The 18,391-nt window shown below is 41.1% G+C and overlaps 1 protein-coding gene across 8 annotated transcripts in view; it reads right to left on the bottom strand.

Annotated features, from left to right (window-relative positions):
* The window catches only part of FUT8 (fucosyltransferase 8), a 275,730-nt gene that overhangs the window by 102,805 nt on the left and 154,534 nt on the right, over positions 1-18,391 (bottom strand). The window contains exon 5 of one of the 8 annotated variants that reach the window (XM_043548806.1): positions 856-1,026. The exons of the other annotated variants lie outside the window; for them this stretch is intronic. The gene's annotated coding sequence lies outside the window, so the exon portion shown is untranslated. The remainder of the gene's footprint in view (positions 1-855; positions 1,027-18,391) is intronic. 8 annotated transcript variants of the gene reach the window in all.

Below are 18,391 nucleotides of genomic sequence, written 5' to 3'. Positions count from 1 at the left end.
ACTGTACAAGAATACAAATAATTTCCTTTTGGACATCATTCAGATAACCCTTTCGAATCTCTATCACAAGATTTGAAACATCAAAAAGTAGCAAATCCAGGCATTACTGTTAATAGTGCAAATGACATCTACTGTACAAATGTTTTAGAGACAAACTTACTTCAAACCAAAACTGAAGGGTAGAGCCAGCCACAGACTCAGAAAATAGGTACAGAACCAGCCAAAACAGGAACTACTGAACTGGAAGGGAGGGAGTAAAATGGGACCAAGCTGGGGCCACCTTTACCCCTACACCCACCCCCAGAACCTCTCTGAACCCAGAACTGTGGAAACTAAACACACCCACAAACACACTGGTGCCTCTCCTCACCTGCCATGTGTACTTGAGAGAAAATGTAGAGAGGAGCCAGCCACAGACTCCAGCCAGTAGGGGCAGATGCAGCCAAAGCAGGGACCATTGATCCTCTGGACTTTCAGTAAATGTACAATTTTGACTGGACTTTCTCTGCCCTTTGGTGACTAGTTGTTCATTCCAACCCTCTCCTTCCTCCCAGTCTCTTCACCTCAGCTTCACTCCACATCTGCTTCTCTTACCCTCTTTCTCCTCACTCTGTCCCTCTCACCCACTTCCCTTCCCTATCCTAAGTAAACCCAGCCCAAATAAAAATCAAGGAACGAACATGTTTGGCTTAATGGAAAAAAACATGAGACGATATGAGGGAATACAACCCATTCAGGGGGAAAAAATATGACAGAACAGAAGAGAAAGAAAAACATTTGGAGACAAAATGGAGGAAGGAAAATCAACATCAAAGAGAGACTGGAAAGATTAGATAACCCCACTCTTCACATTACCTTTCTAAACTACATAAACATCTTCCATGGTTCAACTTTAATTGATTTCAGTAAAAAATATTTTCTCTGTAGCTTTCTTGTATATTGCTCTCCTCTCATTGCTTCTCTGTTCTTCCTTTTATTTGTCACTTAGTTCCTCCAGTCTCCCTTTGTCCTCCCCAACTTGTTTCCCTGTTAATAACAAGTTATCAGTACTGAGGGAACCATAACATTGAAATGATCTTCTACAATAAGGAATTAAGAGAACCGCTATTGAGTGATCAGATGCTTCTCCAAATAAAACTTTAGAGTTGCAAAACTGACTTGAAAATATCATGAGAAAAGCCTCTCGGAGTTTTGGTACTTTCATTTCTGGCAGGAACTAGAAAGTGTAGAAAGGAGCAAAGATTAAATAATGAACAACAATGTATATAAAACTTTTCAAACTTTACAAATGTCTTGATTTGGACAACAGGATAAAGTTCAAGTTAATTTTTATTTTCTTCTGATGATACAGCAAAAGATCAAAACTAATTGGTAAATAATTAAACAAGCTCAGTGGTCTATAAACATGTACCATGGACATGCTGGAACACTTTACAATAGATAGAAATGTCCTGAAGACTGTAGTTTGTTGTTAAATGCATATAAAAATTAAATGTTTTTTATCTTGCAGGATTAAAAACAAGATGTAAAGATTTTTAAGCCATATGGGAAAGGGAGATTTAGTCAATATCTCAGTGAGCCTTAAATATAAATAAGTGATTACTAACTTGACCTTCAATTTCTAATGCTTTTTAAAATTTGATTCAACAGCTAGAAATTTTTCAAAAAATGCAGCCAAAAAACATTGTACTTCCAGAAATTTGGGATAGCATCTAATACTTTTACACTTACAGTACAGAAAATTTTTCTAAATGTTGATGTTACCAAGTAAGAGCATAATAAATAACCTTAAGATATGCACCCTTTTATCTCTCACATTATCCTCTTAACAGAATACAATAGGTGGTAGAGAGGATGAAGCAAAGCATATATGATGAGGAAGTGCAAAGCAAGATAATGTTTTATTGTCTTCAAATGAAAATTGGCAATGCATCACTCAGGAGATGGGACACAGTTTTGAAGCTTAATTTTAACTTGCCAGCTTCCAAAAACATTTTTCTGCTTTGAAGCTTTTCAGTCTTCTACTGTACTCACTCACCCAGTGATTTTCCCCATGATGAACAGACTCTTCTGAGACAGTAATTTTCCTCAGTGATCAAAAGAATAATCTTAAAAACGTGCTTATATAGTAGTCAGGGACTGGCAGCCAGTAGGACTGGTAAGATGGCTGTCAGTTCTTCACCAAACTCTGGTAACAGATGTCTGAAGCTTCAACAGATGTTTTAAACAAAGCTTTAAAACCAGGCAATCTGTTAAGGTTTGATAAAACTTCTCTGGTATAAATGGTGACATTCACTTGACCAACATCTCAGACCACTCTAGATGTCTATTGTTCTTCAGTTGTTCTGCTCAATGTCCTGTATCTAAATAGGAAAAAAATTAGAAGCAGGAAATACTGTTTCCAAGCACAAATTCTTTTAATGTTTTATTATAAGACACTATCTACTAGTGACTTATTTGAACTTATTAAATCTATTTGGATTGACAGTTGAAAATCTGAAGATCACCGCAAATAAAAGTATTGTATGTTGATGTGCATTCCCAAGAACCCATAATTTAAATGGTTCAATAGTCTGCTTCTTCAATTCTGTCTTAGTTTTTGTCACAGATATTTTTCGTAAAAGATATTGCTGTTCCAGCAACAACATCAACTCGATTAAAGACACTATGGCTCATTGATTAGAATACAAATGCGTAATATGACTGCAGCTGACTAAAGGCTTTGCTACATAGTAAATAAAAACATAGTACTTTTACAGAATTTTGCATCAGTAGCTCTCAAGGCTTTATAAAAGAGTTGTATTATTCCCATTGTATAAATGGTGAATTGAGACACATAAAGGTTAAACGACTTGCCCAAGATCATTAAGCATGTCAGTGATAGAACCCAGAATAGAACACAGGTCCCCTGACTCACAGTCCTACATGCACTATATACTTCCTCCATAAGGCAAGTTTCTCCAAAAGAAAAAAATCTACTGTGTATATTCAAACTTTGCCAGAATATAAGCAACTAAATATTTCAGAAAGCTGCTGCGTAGAAGCATATGTCATCCAGTAATGTAAAATAATCATTATGATCATACTACCTATAGCTATCTTCCGTTACAAAAATTACCTTTTGGATCATCATCAAATAAATAAGACCATTTTTCAATAAGGATAAAAGTGGTGCTGGAGTATTTCCACCAAAAACTTTAGGCCCAATATCTAGACAGTTTGTTATACTTGGTGCAAATATAATTTGTTTTAGTGACAATATAAAAGGAAGGAAGGAAGGAAAAAGTCCAATAAGAGCTTAGATACACCATAAGATGCACTTGAAGCATGCATGGCAAAGCTCATATTACCAATGTGGAGGCAATTCCTTACATTTGCATCTGTGATGATTACTGGTCCCTGAGGATCCAGGAAAGGCACTCCTATGGAAAGATCATGAGGATGCTTCCATCATATTAGGAAGACCTGGAGTACTGAAGTTGGGATGCTCTTAGCCTGTAGGACCTTCATGTGGGGTTCACTGAGGTAGGAGGAGGAGAAGCAGGGCCAAATGTGCTTTCTAGCCTACCAACCAAATCTATGAAGGGTTACATGACACAAAGCATCTGGAGGATCTGTTTGATCAGATAGTCATCTGATTTCCCAGTGTGAGCTACTGAAAGAAAGGCCTTCTTAATTCTAGGGTAGGTTGAAGACAATTCAAGTGGACCTATTTCTGGGAGAGGACAAGTTCACTCTCCTTGATATTTGTTTATTTTAAAAAAAGTCCCAGGCAATTAAGCAGCTCCACTGACTTCGGAACTCCGCCCCCAAGCCTCCAGAATTGACAGAGCCTTTCAAGACACTTTCTCAGAGTCCTCTATAAGATAAGACACGACTTGCTCTATAAGCAAGTGAGCTGGGGAGGCTCTTCCTCTCTTGGAAGCACCCACCCACCTCAGAGCTTTCTTGCCACAGAAAGGACCGATGTCACTCCATAGTCCATGCAATGCATTGCTTGCTACTTTAGTCCTACTGTCACTGGCCACAGCTGCAGGAACCTGTCTCACCATGAAGGTTTCAGTGTTGTTGTAGCCATGCTAATTCCAGGATATTAGAGAGTCAAGGTGGGTGAGGTAATATGTTTTATTGGATCAACTTCTGCTGGTGAAGAAACAAGCTTTTGAACATTCACCTTGAAGAAGCAGATAACTGAGGCTAAGAAAGAAGGTGCTGCTGATAGGAAGGATTCTGCCAAAAGTCTAGAAACCGGGTAGAGGGTGCAGCTGCCTTCAACAGTGTAATAAGGTGCAACAGCTCAGTGTGGGCTCCTCACACAATGCAAATTTGATAGCAACTGTAACACAGTACAGCAAAAGAGAACACAAGAAAACTATGAGTGTCAACACAACAATATATTGCAAAAGGGAACTCAGGGACAGAATAGGAGGCAGGGAGATTGGGAAGTACTCATTCACTCTTAAGAAAATTAGAAATGACAGAAAAGTAATCATGCAAGCTTTTCTTCTTCCATCCTCCCATTATGTAGTCTTCTAGATAACACAGTGGCAGATTTACTTGCCATTCTCAAGTCATGCATGATCCTCTTTACTGATTCAAACAGAGTTCAAGGAATACTATAATCTCTGCAGCCTAATAATGATGTAGTGTTACATAAAATTTTGATTATTTCTCACTCAACTTCCTTCATTTTTACCTTCAAAAAGGGTCTATGAAACTTACACTAATAATAATAAGTGGTCATGATCTGGCAAGTGTTCATTCAATTCTACTGTATTCTTCCTGGAAATAGAACAGTAAGTACTCAATTTATAAGGAAGTCAGTTTTGCAAATATTTTGTAGTATGGGGATTGTCTGGGTCACTTTACAAATAAAACCAGATTTGTCCATATCAATGTTATCTATAAACATGTAAAACTGTATATCTATCCCAAATGTTACAGATGATGAGATTAATTGTGTGCATAGTTTCTGATAGATAGAATAAAATGCCTTTTGTATTCATCTTCTGCCAGGCTAATATGCTCTTGTAGCATTTTAGAGACTCACAAACAATCTTTATTGAGCCCCATATTGACAGAAGAAAAAACACAGTAACTTTTCACTCAGGTGCTTCCAAAGGCAATGAAGCAAAGCAAGTGCGTAAAGCTGCATGAACCTATTATAAATCATAAGAAGAAATGCCATACGCAAGAGTGCAAACAATTCCCAAAGGGGACAAAACCAGCAAACTGGGAAGATCTGACACAAACATGAAAGTCACAGAACTACATGAAAACAAATGTTAGAAAACTATGAAAAAGAGAGGATTGTTTTAACTTGTGCTACCACATAAGCACAATTGATAAATGAACCTAAAGGCAACCTTGCCAACACTACCAAGCAAATTTTTACAAAAGTATGAACCATTCTTGATTGATCTCTGTTATAAATTATGTACAAGAAGCTACATTAGAAGAGTGTTATTTAGGTTGTAAAGTTAGGAAACACTATTTATGGTTGTCTATGCAACCTTAATTTAGCCATTATGCGTTCTACCTGCACACTAAATGAGGCAGTGTTCCCATGGAAAAAAATCATATGTGATCATGTAATTAAAGATGACAATGCATATGCACAAGGGGGCCAAATTAAGGTTACCTGGGCAACCATATGCCTTGCATTTCTTAACTTTTGAGTACTTGGCTTTATTACCTATTTATGTTATTTTAATGTAGTTGTTTTGTATGTAATTTCCTAGGGCTCTTTAAAAGACAAAGGTAAAAATCAAATTTTATTATGTACAACTTCTACAAACTTCCTATCATGAATCAGCAGGCTTTGAACCCTGCACCTTCAGCACTACAGTACAGATTTTTACACTTTAGCTCCAGGAGAAACTCCACTCCCAGGGCCGGCTCCAGGCACCAGCGTTCCAAGCAGGTGCTTGGGGCGGCAGTTAGAAAGGGGCGACAGTTCCTCCGGCTGTGGCAGCAATTCGGCAGCAGCTTCTCTGTTCTGCCCGGCAGTCTTTTTTCACTGCTTGGGGCGACAAAAACTGTAGAGCCGGCCCTGTCCACTGCATTGGCAGCTGGGGAAGACTGTTTTCCCAGAGTGACAGGAAAAGTTGCTGGCACTGTGTACTGGGTGCAAGGGGTGGTCAGGAGGGGGATCTGATTCAGCTCACTCTCATTTCCCCACCCCAACACGATGGAGAACTCTTGCCCCATGTAGTGCCTTCAGAGGGGTAAATAAATAACTGGTGCCAGGTGCTGGGATGGGGAGGGGAAAGGAAAGGAGGGATAGAAGCAAACCTGCCTTGACTTTCTCTCCCCTCACCTCACTGGTAGATGAGGAAGCTTCTGTCCCACTTCTGTCCCACTTGGATGGGGGGAGGGGACTGTATGCTGGGGTCTCATGCCGCATCCGGAGAGAATGATGTGGGGGTTTGTTCGGGGAAAGCCCACCCTGGCTCTCATCACACTCCTTTCTCCCTCCCCACCCCACTTACAGCTGCTGTGGCAGTTCCCAGCATTCCCAGTGCAGTGGCTGCTGCTTTTACAACTCAGCTAAATTTGCATAGAATTTCACAGGACAAAGAAATGTTACTGCTATAGCCTCAGAGGTTTCTCCCTTCTGAATATCAAAGGCCTTCTGCAAATAATAGAAGTGGGGAGGTTTCTCAAAGAAAAGGTCACAAGAACCCTTTATAATGGAAAACGTTAGGTAATCTAAATATAGGAATAACTACCAGCACTAAGCCCCAGTTTTCTACAGTATCCAAATGTATACTTTCTCGTTCCAATCACCACCAATCCCTGGGGGACCCCACTCAGTCTCTTTTCATATTGACAATTAGTTTCTGATATCTACACTTTGCTTCCTAGCTTTTAAATACTTTCAAAGCTCCTTGACAAGAACTTACCTTTCACCCCATGGTAACCAAATTACCTTCAGACCTTAACAGATATAGATATAATTTATTTCATACATGACATTACCAAAATCATCAAGATAAGCTACAATGATTCTGCAGAATATTATCCAGGAACCTTACAGAACCTAAGGTCAGAAAATCAAAAGGGCTATAGAAATACTGTTTTGTACATTCTGTTAGTGTGTATTATCTTTTAGGCTACAACGTACTTCTGTATGACTATACCATACTATTGTTTTAGCATTCAACCAGTGAACTGGAGAATAAGAAGGGGATGCAAAATATAAAAATAAAGTCTCTCTCTCTCTCTCTCTCTCTCTCTCTCACGCGCACACACACACACACACACACACACACAGCATAGAAAAAGAAAACTGAGAAGGAACAAAGAGGAAAGTGACAGAACATGACAGGAGAAAAATATGAATTGAAAATGTTTTTTTAATGGCAACTGTGCTAGGCATAGCACAAGGAGACACAGATGTTCCACAGAATGCCAGCCTATCAATCCATCAAAAAGGGGCACTCCAACAACAACAAAAAGTGTGGCAACTAGGCAAAAGTAATCATGTCACCTTCCCCACTCCTCACCAGGGTGAATGGCACAGCTGGATACAATACTGAATCATCTACAATCCCAGGAACCGTCCTCCCACAAATTCACAATCCTCCTGACTAAGGGCTTGTCTACACAAGAAAGTTTTACTAGTTATAATGTATAGTTAAACAGATATAGTTATACGAGTTGTGACCCAAGAATCCCATAATGCTACCTTGCAAAAGGAGTCTATAGGGGTTACAGGGTTCTCTCCTCAGTCTGGCATATACATTCTAGTTCAGCAAAGAATGTCATGTGACATCTCAAAATAAAAATGGTGTCATACTAGTCATCAATATGATTGTGAACTCGTGTATGAATGTTATACACGGAGTTATGTACGTACGCTGCACATTATGTTCTTTAGGTTTGGGTCTAGTCACCAGAAAAGGTGAAAAACAGGTTTTTTTTGTCAGACAAGAAATGTTAATCTATCTGGCTGTTTACATGTAAACTAAGTATTGTATGGTTCACAATGGTCTCGTCTCATCAGTCTAATCTGAATGCTAATGAAGAATTGTAAAAACTTCCAAAGAAAAGTAATAGGAAGATGCAAGGGTAGGGGAGAAAACCCTAGCTTGAGGTGCACATCAAAGATTTGTTACATTTGAGGGACACAAAATACCCTGTCATCCTTCACTTAGGAGGTAAATGGACAGCACGTTTTCTTAATGAAAGAGGAGTCTCAACCAGACTGGAGAGAGCTTTGGGTGAGAAAATCTTCTTTAGACAGGACAGTAACTCGTCCTAAGGGAAAAGTTGTATAAGTCCAGACATAAGGTAAAGATGCATCATGGTACGCAGGAATAGAGGCCTTGGTGTGTGTGTATCAGTGTGAATGAGGGTCGCTGAAAGACGTCCAGAGCACCCTGCGAAGCCAAAAGGCTTGTGACCGGGGCTGTCTCTAACACAAGCCCAGTGGACAACCCCTCAGTACCAGTACATTAACCTTTTTGGGGGTGGCAACACAGTTCCCCAGCACCGCTCTGTATCTGATCTTGCTGCACAATCAATAAGTTTGGATGGCATAAGCCCAAAAGGGACAGATAGCCTCACGGGCAGTCCTCCTCCGATACCCCAATAGAGATTTCAAAAGGTCTCTTACCTCTATTGCGGTGCCATGGGGTTCGAAGGGGAACGGTCCGCAGCAGCTGCCATTGTCTCTGCAGGCGTTGCCATCCCGGATGAGCCCCCAAATTGTCAGAGAAAAACATAGTTCTCGCTCTCAGGTTGGGTGCAGCAAGTCAGATACACTTTATTATCTCAAGCAATTGCACAGAGGGAGGGAGTGCACTAGGACACAGGGTTTCCCCCACCTAGGCAGGTCTCTCCAAGATAAACAATTAGAGCAAGTATTTATACCCTTTCCCACTATAGTCTTGAAAATGCCCCACATCTGGTCTCAAGCATAAAGAGAAACAAAGTTATAAAAATATATATTAAATGTGAATGCATCCTATTGGGGCACAGCAGAGCAGTGGGGACTGTTAAGGAAATCAAGTAAGTTTATCTGGTTCCATTTCTCTCCTTTTTCATTGGTATTAATGGATGCAGCAGGTAGGCAGAGTTGTAGGAAAAAATAACTTGTTCGTTCGTAGCCCTGTCCTGGTTTCCTTTTTTCAGCATCTGGTGCCACACTAAATTAGATGCCTCTTGACGTCTGACTCTCTTTCTCCAGTTCTACTCAGACTACAGCCTTCCTGTTTTTTAAACAAATTAAAAACAAAGATGAAAGCAAAAGACCTGTCACCTCAAGGGATTACGCTCAGACACAAAGGGGTCAAAGGTGTAAATAGCTCTTAGATGTGACAGAAACCATCTAAATTCTGCAGTATCCCACTACTTCAGGCTGCAGTAGATTTCTCCTCAGCAGCAGCAACGTTTTGGTTCGCCATTTCATCATCAGAAGCTGTACTGGAATACACAGGCACCCCTGTGACATCACATTCTTGTGCACCAGTAATGGTAAGGATATCATTTTTTATAGTAGTCTCTGGTGTTTTCACCGGTGACTCCACATTCCCATTGCTTCATGGGATGGTCAAACTATCAATGATGAGAAAAAATTCTGAATTCTTCAGAAACAAGTTGGGGTCTATTGTTAGCAAATACAGTGCCCAGAATCCCATATCTTGCAAAATCTTTCATTTGCTCATCACTTCCTAACTCTCATATCAGGCAGAAAGAAAAGGAGTACTTGTGGCACCTTAGAGACTAACCAATTTACTTGAGCATAAGCTTTCGTGAGCTACAGCTCACTTCATCGGATGCATACTGTGGAAAGTACAGAAGACGTTTTTATACACACAAACCATGAAAAAATGGGTGATTATCACTACAAAAGGTTTTCTCTCCCCCCACCCCATTCTCCTGCTGCTGGTAATAGGTATCAGGCAGAGTATTCCAGAAGTTGGAATAGTAAGGTTTTCCTTGAGGGTAAATAAATTCACTGTAATCGCCTTCCACACCCTGATAAGAAGCTCATGTATCATTAGAGTCCCGCTATTGGTTGCCACAAGAGTGACATCTCTCACACTTTTACATATAGGACCACAATTGTGCATTCATTCCCAGACAGTAAATAAATCCTGAACCTAACTCATTCTTCAGTTCCACTAATCAATTCTACACTAGTCCATGGCAGATACTTTAATGCAGTTAAGAGCAACGTGGACGCAGCTCTAACTTGAGACAGATGAGTCTGGTCTCCAGAGATCCTTATGTTGGTTGGGGATAGTCAGAGCACAGCAAGCTCTGGGCACATCTCCTGACCCTCCCTCCCCCCTGAATTAAGGGTTGCAGGAGGAAGACACAGGAGCCAGCTGACCCAGCCTGTGCTGACTGGGAATCCTAAGAATCTCCTGCAGGGGACTTGAAGGGATTAAATGTATTTATAGAAGTGGGAATCTGCTCTGATAGCTATAGAAAGGTTTTGCCAAATTTTTGTGCTACTAATCTGGATAGAAAAAGGCCACAGAAGGCAACTGAGGGATTTTATGAACAAATGAACAATTGGTTTACCCTGTTTTTCTGCTTAGTTCAATACATGGCTTAATGGATGAAAAGACCCAGCTTTTCGCAACCAAAGCAAAACAAGTTGGTTTGTTCATCAATAAGGGGGAGACAAATATATATATAACTATCAATATCCCAAAAGCAACTATCAGAGTAGATGGAGAAACACTAGAAGTATGTCATTTTACCTATCTAGGGAGCGAGATGTGCAATGATCGTTATACCATGCTAGATGTCAAGCAACAAATAGCAAATCACTTCCATCAACCTGAAAAGTAACATTACTGACATTTACACAAATATATAAATTTTTAACACCAGCATCGTGTGTCTCCTTTTGATGGAGCAGAGTCATGGAAATCTACAACTGAAACTGATAAGAACAACTCATTCCAAAGTAAATTTCTGCAAAAGATCTTCAGCGTTCACTTCAGAATTAATTGCAACATCAGAAATTCTAAGGAGAGCAAACCAACCTATATCATCAAACGTGGTAAGAATATGATGATAGACATTTAGGATATGCTTTAAAGATGCTACCAACATGACTTCCACATCAAGTGATAATATGGATACCATCTGGAAAAAGGAAAAAAAGGCGACCAAGAGAAACATTTCACAAAGAGAAAGAAACCAAATCCATCAACATGACATTCAGAAGCCTAAACAGACTAACAAAAGACCAAAATAAGTGATGGAAACTGATGGATACTCTGCGCATCTAAGGTTGCGGGCGGATAAAGAAGAATATAGATAGTGTTCTCAGAGTACTTGCAAGATTATAATCTATTTTAGACAGTGAAATGGAAACAGTTTAGGTATATCAAGGTATTGAGAAGCAAAGAAACAAATAAAGGAAAATGTTATTCTTGTGTAATTTTAAATGCTATGCGCTACTGATAGGAAAGGACAGTACTATCATCATGGCTAGCCATCCATCACAAGACTAACACCCCATAAATTAAGGTCTAATAGTTTGCAAGAGGGAAGAAAAAATATTTTTATATGTTTATAATTACGATTGATATATTTCAGTGGCAATCAATGGATCAAAGTAGTGAATTCTACCTTTGACCAATATCAGATAGAGAGGCTATATTTAAGAGTTCATACATGGAGAAAGAATACTCCTCCTTCAGTATGGTGGTCGGGGACTCTCTTCTCAGGGGGACTGAGTTATCTATCTGCCGCCCCGACTGGGAAAACCAAGAAGTCTGCTGCTTGCCAGGAGCTAGGATTCACGATCTGACGGAGAGACTGCCGAGACTCATCAATCGCCCTCGGATCGCTACCCCTTCCTGCTTCTCCACGTGGGCACCAATGACACTGCCAAGAATGACCTTGAGCAGATCACTGCAGACTACGTGGCTCTGGGAAGAAGGATAAAGGAGTTTGAGGTGCAAGTGGTGTTCTCGTCCATCCTCCCCGTGGAAGGAAAAGGCCTGGGTAGAGACCATCGAATCATGGAAGTCAACGAATGGCTACGCAGGTGGTGTCGGAGAGAAGGCTTTGGATTCTTTGACCATAGGATGGTGTTCCAAGAAGGAGGAGTGCTAGGCAGAGATGGGCTCCACCTAATGAAGAGAGGGAAGAGCATCTTCGCAAGCAGGCTGACTAACCTAGTGAGGAGGGCTTGAAACTAGGTTCACCGGGGGAAGGAGACCAAAGCCCTGAGGTAAATGGGGAAGTGAGATACCGGGAGGAAGCATGAGCAGCAGAGTGCGAGAGGGGAGGGCTCCTGCCTCACACTAAGAAAGCAGGACAAACAGCAAGTTATCTCAAGTTTATACACAAATGCAAGCATTGGAAACAAGCAGGGAGAACTGGAAGTCCTGGCACAATCAAGGAATTATGATGTGATTGGAATAACAGAGACTTGGTGGGATAACTCACATGACTGGAGTACTATCATGGATGGATATAAACTGTTCAGGAAGGACAGGCAGGGCAAAAAAGGTGGGGGAGTTGCATTGTACGTAAGAGAGCAGCATGACTGCTCAGAGCTCAAGTATGAAACTGCAGAAAGATTAAGTTTAGAAGTATGAGCAACAAGGGTGATGTCGTGGTGGGAGTCTGCTTTAGACCACTGGACCAGGGGGACGAGGTGGACGAGACTTTCTTCCGGCAACTCACCGGAAGTTACTAGATCGCAGGCCCTGGTTCTCATGGGAGACTTCAATCACCCTGATATCTGCTGGGAGAGCAATACAGCGGTGCACAGACAATCCAGGAAGTTTTTGGAAAGTGTAGGGGACAATTTCCTGGTGCAAGTGCTGGAGGAACCAACTAGGGGCAGAGCTCTTCTTGACCTGCTGCTCACAAACCGGGAAGAATTAGTAGGGGAAGCAAAAGTGGATGGGAACCTGGGAAGCAGTGACCATGAGATGGTCGAGTTCAGGATCCTGACACAGGGAAGAAAGGAGAGCAGCAGAATACGGACCCTGGACTTCAGAAAAGCAGACTTTGACTCCCTCAGGGAACTGATTGGCAGGATCCCCTGGGAGAATAACATGAGGGGGAAAGGAATCCAGGAGAGTTGGCTGTATTTTAAAGAATCCTTATTGAGGTTACAGGGACAAACCATCCTGATGTGTAGAAAGAACAGTAAAAATGGCAGGCGACCAACTTGGCTTAACAGTGAAATCCTTGCTGATCTTAAATACAAAAAAGAAGCTTACAGAAGTGGAAGATTGGACAAATGACCAGGGAGGAGTATAAAAATATTCCTCAGGCATGCAGGAGTGAAATCAGGGAGGCCAAATCACACCTGGAGTTGCAGCTAGCAAGAGATGTTAAGAGTAACAAGAACGGTTTCTTCAGGTATTTTAGCAAAAAGAAGAAAGTCAAGGAAAGCGTGGGCCCCTTACTGAACGAGGGAGGCAACCTAGTGACAGAGGATGTGGAAAAAACTAACGTACTCAATGCTTTTTTTGCCTCTGTCTTCACGAACAAGGTCAGCTCCCAGACTACTGCACTGGGCAGCACAACATGGGGAGGAGGTGACCAGCCCTCTGTGGAGAAAGAAGTGGTTCGGGACTATTTAGAAAAGCTGGATGAGCACAAGTCCATGGGGCCGGATGTGCTGCATCTGAGAGTGCTAAAGGAGTTGGCGGATGTGATTGCAGAGCATTGTCCATGATCTTTGAAAACTCATTGCGATTGGGGGAGGTCCCAGACAACTGGAAAAAGGCTAATTTATTGCCCATCTTTAAAAAAGGGAAGGAGGAGGATCCTGGGAACTACAGGCCAGTCAGCCTCACCTCAGTCCCTGGAAAAATCGTGGAGCAGGTCCTCAAGGAATCAATTCTGAAGCACTTAGAGGAGAGGAGTGATCAGGAACAGTCAGCATGGATTCACCAAGGGCAAGTCATGCCTGACTAATCTAATTGCCTTCTATGATGAGATAACTGGCTCTGTGGATGAGGGGAAAGCAGTGGACGTGTTGTTCCTTGACTTTAGCAAAGCTTTTGACACTGTCTCCCACAGTATTCTTGCAAGCAAGTTAAAAAAGCATGGGCTCGATGAATGGACAAAAGGTGGATAGAAAGTTGGCTAGATTGTCGGGCTCAACAGGTAGTGATCAATGGCTCCATGTCTAGTTGGCAGCCGGTATCAAGTGGAGTGCCCCAAGAGTCGGTCCTCGGGCCGGTTTTGTTCAATATCTTCATAAATGATCTGGGGGATGGTGTGGATTGCACCCTCAGCAAGTTTTCAGATGACACTAAACTGGGAGGAGAGGTAGATATGCTGGAGGGTAAGGATAGGATACAGAGGGCCCTAGACAAATTAGAGGATTGGGCCAAAAGAAATCTGATGAGGTTCAACAAGGACAAGTGCAGAGTCCTGCACTTAGGACGGAAGAATCACATGCACCGGTACAGACTAGCGACCGAATGGCTAGGCAGCAGTTCTGCAGAAAAGGACCTAGGGGTTACAGTGGACAAGAAGCTGGATATGAGTCAACGGTGTGCCCTTGTTGCCAAGAAGGCCAATGGCATTTTGGGATGTATAAGTAGGGGCATTGCCAGCAGATTGAGGGAGGTGATCGTTCCCCTCTATTCGACATTGGTGAGGCCTCATCTGGAGTACTGTGTCCAGTTTTGGGCCCCACACTACAAGAAGGATGTGGAAAAATTGGAAAAAGTCCAGTGGAGGGCAACAAAAATGATTAGGGGACTGGAACACATGACTTATGAGGAGAGGCTGAGGGAACTGGGATTGTTTAGACTGCAAAAGAGAAGAATGAGGGGGGATTTGAGAGCTGCTTTCAATTACCTGAAAGGGGGTTCCAAAGAGGATGGATCTAGACTGTTCTCAGTGGTAGCAGATGACAGAACGAGGAATAATGGTCTCAAGTTGCAGTGGAGAGATTTAGGTTGGATATTAGGAAAAACTTTTTCACTAGGAGGGTGGTGAAGCACTGGAATGTGTTACCTAGGGAAGTGGTGAAATCTCCTTCCTTAGAAGTTTTTAAGGTCAGGCTTGACAAAGCCCTGGCTGCGATGATTTAGTTGGGGATTGGTCCTGCTTTGAGCAGGGGGTTGGACTAGATAACCTCCTGAGGTCCCTTCCAACCCTGATATTCTATGGTTCTATGGCTAATGTTTTTTCCCCCACACATAATACTGTTGAAAGGACCAGAGGAAATATAAGTACAGTACTTCTTCCAGAGTAGCAGCCGTGTTTAGTCTGTATTCGCAAAAAGAAAAGGAGTACTTGTGGCACCTTAGAGACTAACCAATTTATTTGAGCATAAGCTTTCGTGAGCTACAGCTCACTTCTCTAAGGTGCCACAAGTACTCCTTTTCTTTTTACAGTACTTCTGATTCTTTCAATCCCACTTTCCCTTCCTACACTCAGAAAAAAATTCAACATTTTAGGATACTTTTCCTAAATGTATAATACTCTCAGAAGCATTAGGAAAAACGTCAATAGGTTAGGTAGTTGCCTTCAAAATTAGTGTCTTTAATCGAAAAAAATGACAGATTCAGACTTCTGGACTTCTTTCCAACTCTAGTCTATATGCCTTTTCTTCAAAAGACGTTCTTACAACAGATTGGTTATCTGACCTAATTATACAGATATTTGAAGTCATATTAGATAGTCTATCACATGCTATGATTAGATCACAAAATGTACAATTAACTAATACAATTTTAAATAATATAATATAGATATCTGATTGATATTGATGAGGAAGACAAACTACATACTTGTCCAGATCAGGAAGGGATAAATGGTCAGTCCTAGAAATGTGAACTGTCAATCCTGCCCCACAAAACCTGCCATCAGTATCAATGCTTGAGGGAACAAAAAAGGCAGAAATAGAACCTCAGAGCAGAGCTGTCTTGACACAGGGATACTGGATCTGAAGCAGAAAAGACCTGGAGTGTGCAGTGAGCAGCCCTGAATTGGGAAACCTACAAGCTATCAAGCCTGGGGAGAAGGCTTAGATTGTATTAAATGATCACCAGACTGGAAGCTGGTGGTGCTGAGGGACCAGTTATCATGGCCCCATTATGGGCAAACAGAGGGAGTCGTAACAAGTAATGTACATGGTGCTTCAAAAGGGCTAACTTTCCCAAAGCTGAGGAAAACTAACTGAAATTGATAGGGAGGAAAAATTTAGAGAGAAAATCTGAATGAAAATTGAGGTGTTTAAGAAGAGTTTATTAGATGGCTAAAAAGTCACAATTTTACAGTCACTAAAAAGGACTTAATACATAATACATAACAAATGGAAAAACGGGAAGTAGACAGAAATCAACACATTCAAATTTGTTGAATATATAAAATTGGAAAGAGTAAGTAAAGATATCATGGAAAAAATCCACAGCTGGCAGGGCCAAGGACACAAGAAGGAGCTTTTTAAGTATATCAAGAACATAAGAACTAACAATGGTATAGTCCCATTACTAGATGGAGATAGTAAAATTAGTAATAATGAAGAAAATACAGAAGTGTTCGATAAATATTTGTCCTGTCTTTGATAAGAAAAAAGATGTACTAATATCACATGAGGATGATGAGCTACTTTCCAGTCCATGAGTAAGGAGGACGTTAAACAACATCTAATAGAAATAAACATTTAAAAATCAGTAGGCTCAGATAACTTACATCCAAGAGTCCCAAAAGAAATGGCTGAAATCTCTGGCCTACTGACGTTAATTTTTAACAAATCTTAGAATCTAAGTCTTCTCAATTTAGAAAGTTGAGAAGACTGGAAAAGTGCTAAAGTTCTGCCAATATTCAAAAAGGGCAAGCAAGATGATCCAGGTAATTATAGACCAGTTAGCCTGATGTCAGTCCAGGCCAAAAAAATGGAAAAACTGACAGGATTCAATCAACACAAAATTAAAGGATGGGAATGTAATTAACTAGGGTTGCCAATTTTGGTTGGACATATTCCTGGAGGTTTCATCACATGCCATAATCTTTAATCTGGAGGTTTTTCACCTTCCTCTGTAGCATGGGGCACGGGTCACTTGCTGGAGGATTCTCTGCTCCTTGAAGTCTTTAAACCACGATTTGAGGACTTCAATAGCTCAGACATAGGTGAGAGGTTTTTCGCAGAAGTGGGTGGGTGAAATTCTGTGGCCTGCGTTGTGCAGGAGGTCAGACTAGATGATCATAATGGTCCCTTCTGACCTTAGTATCTATGAATTAAAGACTAATCTTTAAGCCCTGGAGACTTCAGGACAGAAGGGTTGGCAACCTTAGAATTAATGCCAATTTTCATGGAAAACATCTTGCCAAACAAATCTGATTTTATTTTTGATAAGGTTACAACTCTGGTGAAAGAGATAACCACACAGGTTAAATATATTTTGAATTTTGTAAGGCATTTGACTTAGTACTGCACAAGATTTTGGTTAAAAATTTACCCTACACACCTTCAATAAAGCATGAATTAAATGGATTAGGAACTAGCTAATTAGCAGATCACAGAAAGAAGTATTTAACAGGGAATTATAATTGAATGGGGGTGTTTGTAATTGGGCCCCACAGGGATTGATTCTAGCACAACACTATTCAATATTTTTATGAACTATCTGGAAGTAAATGTAAGCCTGTGGTCCGAAGCTGTAGAAGGAAGGAGCTTTCTGCTGCCATCTATTGGTGAAGCATAGAAATAAACACAATAAGATGGACTTTATTTGCGTATTAATAATGATCTCAGCGTGAATATTCTACTTGTTTTAATTAAACTTCATTTAAGTTTTGGGTATAGAGGTAAATGAAATGTTTCTATCTTTATTATGTGACAAAAAGGCAACAAAAAACTGCCTTTAGTGTGCTCTGAGTGATGAGGCACCAAAACCAAATCTCCAATTTTGCATGACTGAGGGATGGAGTTTGGACACAAGGGTTTCCTATCATGTGGCAAGGAGTGAATCTCTGGTGACAAGCACTCTGCTGAAGGGTTCTATATGCCACTGAACCCCCTCCACAGCTAGATCTTTGCTGAAGTTACAGAGCACCATGACAGAGCTGAGTGAACTCTGTTAAAGACCCCCTTATTCAGCACCACCAGAGCTATAATTACTATAGCTGGGTTAGATGGCACAGCCTCTGGACAAGATCCAGAGTAGGGATGGCACTGCAACAGTGTGACAAGAGATGGCATAGAGGCAAAACTGTGGAGAGAGACAATGCAGAGGTGACACCTACCCAGCACCAGCTCAGCTGAAATCACTTTAGCTGGGTTAGGCAGTGGACCAGTCCTAAGGTTTGTCCTATAAGGGCTGGATGGGCTATCTTTCAGGATAGCAAAATTAAGCTGACTGGTTTATAATTCCCTGGCTTGTTTTTGTTCCCCTATTTATAGATAGGCACTATATTTGTACTTTTCCTCTGGGAT

This window comes from Chelonia mydas, chromosome 6, assembly GCF_015237465.2.
Source record: "Chelonia mydas isolate rCheMyd1 chromosome 6, rCheMyd1.pri.v2, whole genome shotgun sequence".
In the NCBI taxonomy this organism is placed as follows: Eukaryota; Metazoa; Chordata; order Testudines; family Cheloniidae; genus Chelonia; species Chelonia mydas.
The sequence above is the reverse complement of the archived record's forward strand: the minus strand, read 5'-3'. Positions and strand labels throughout refer to the sequence as shown.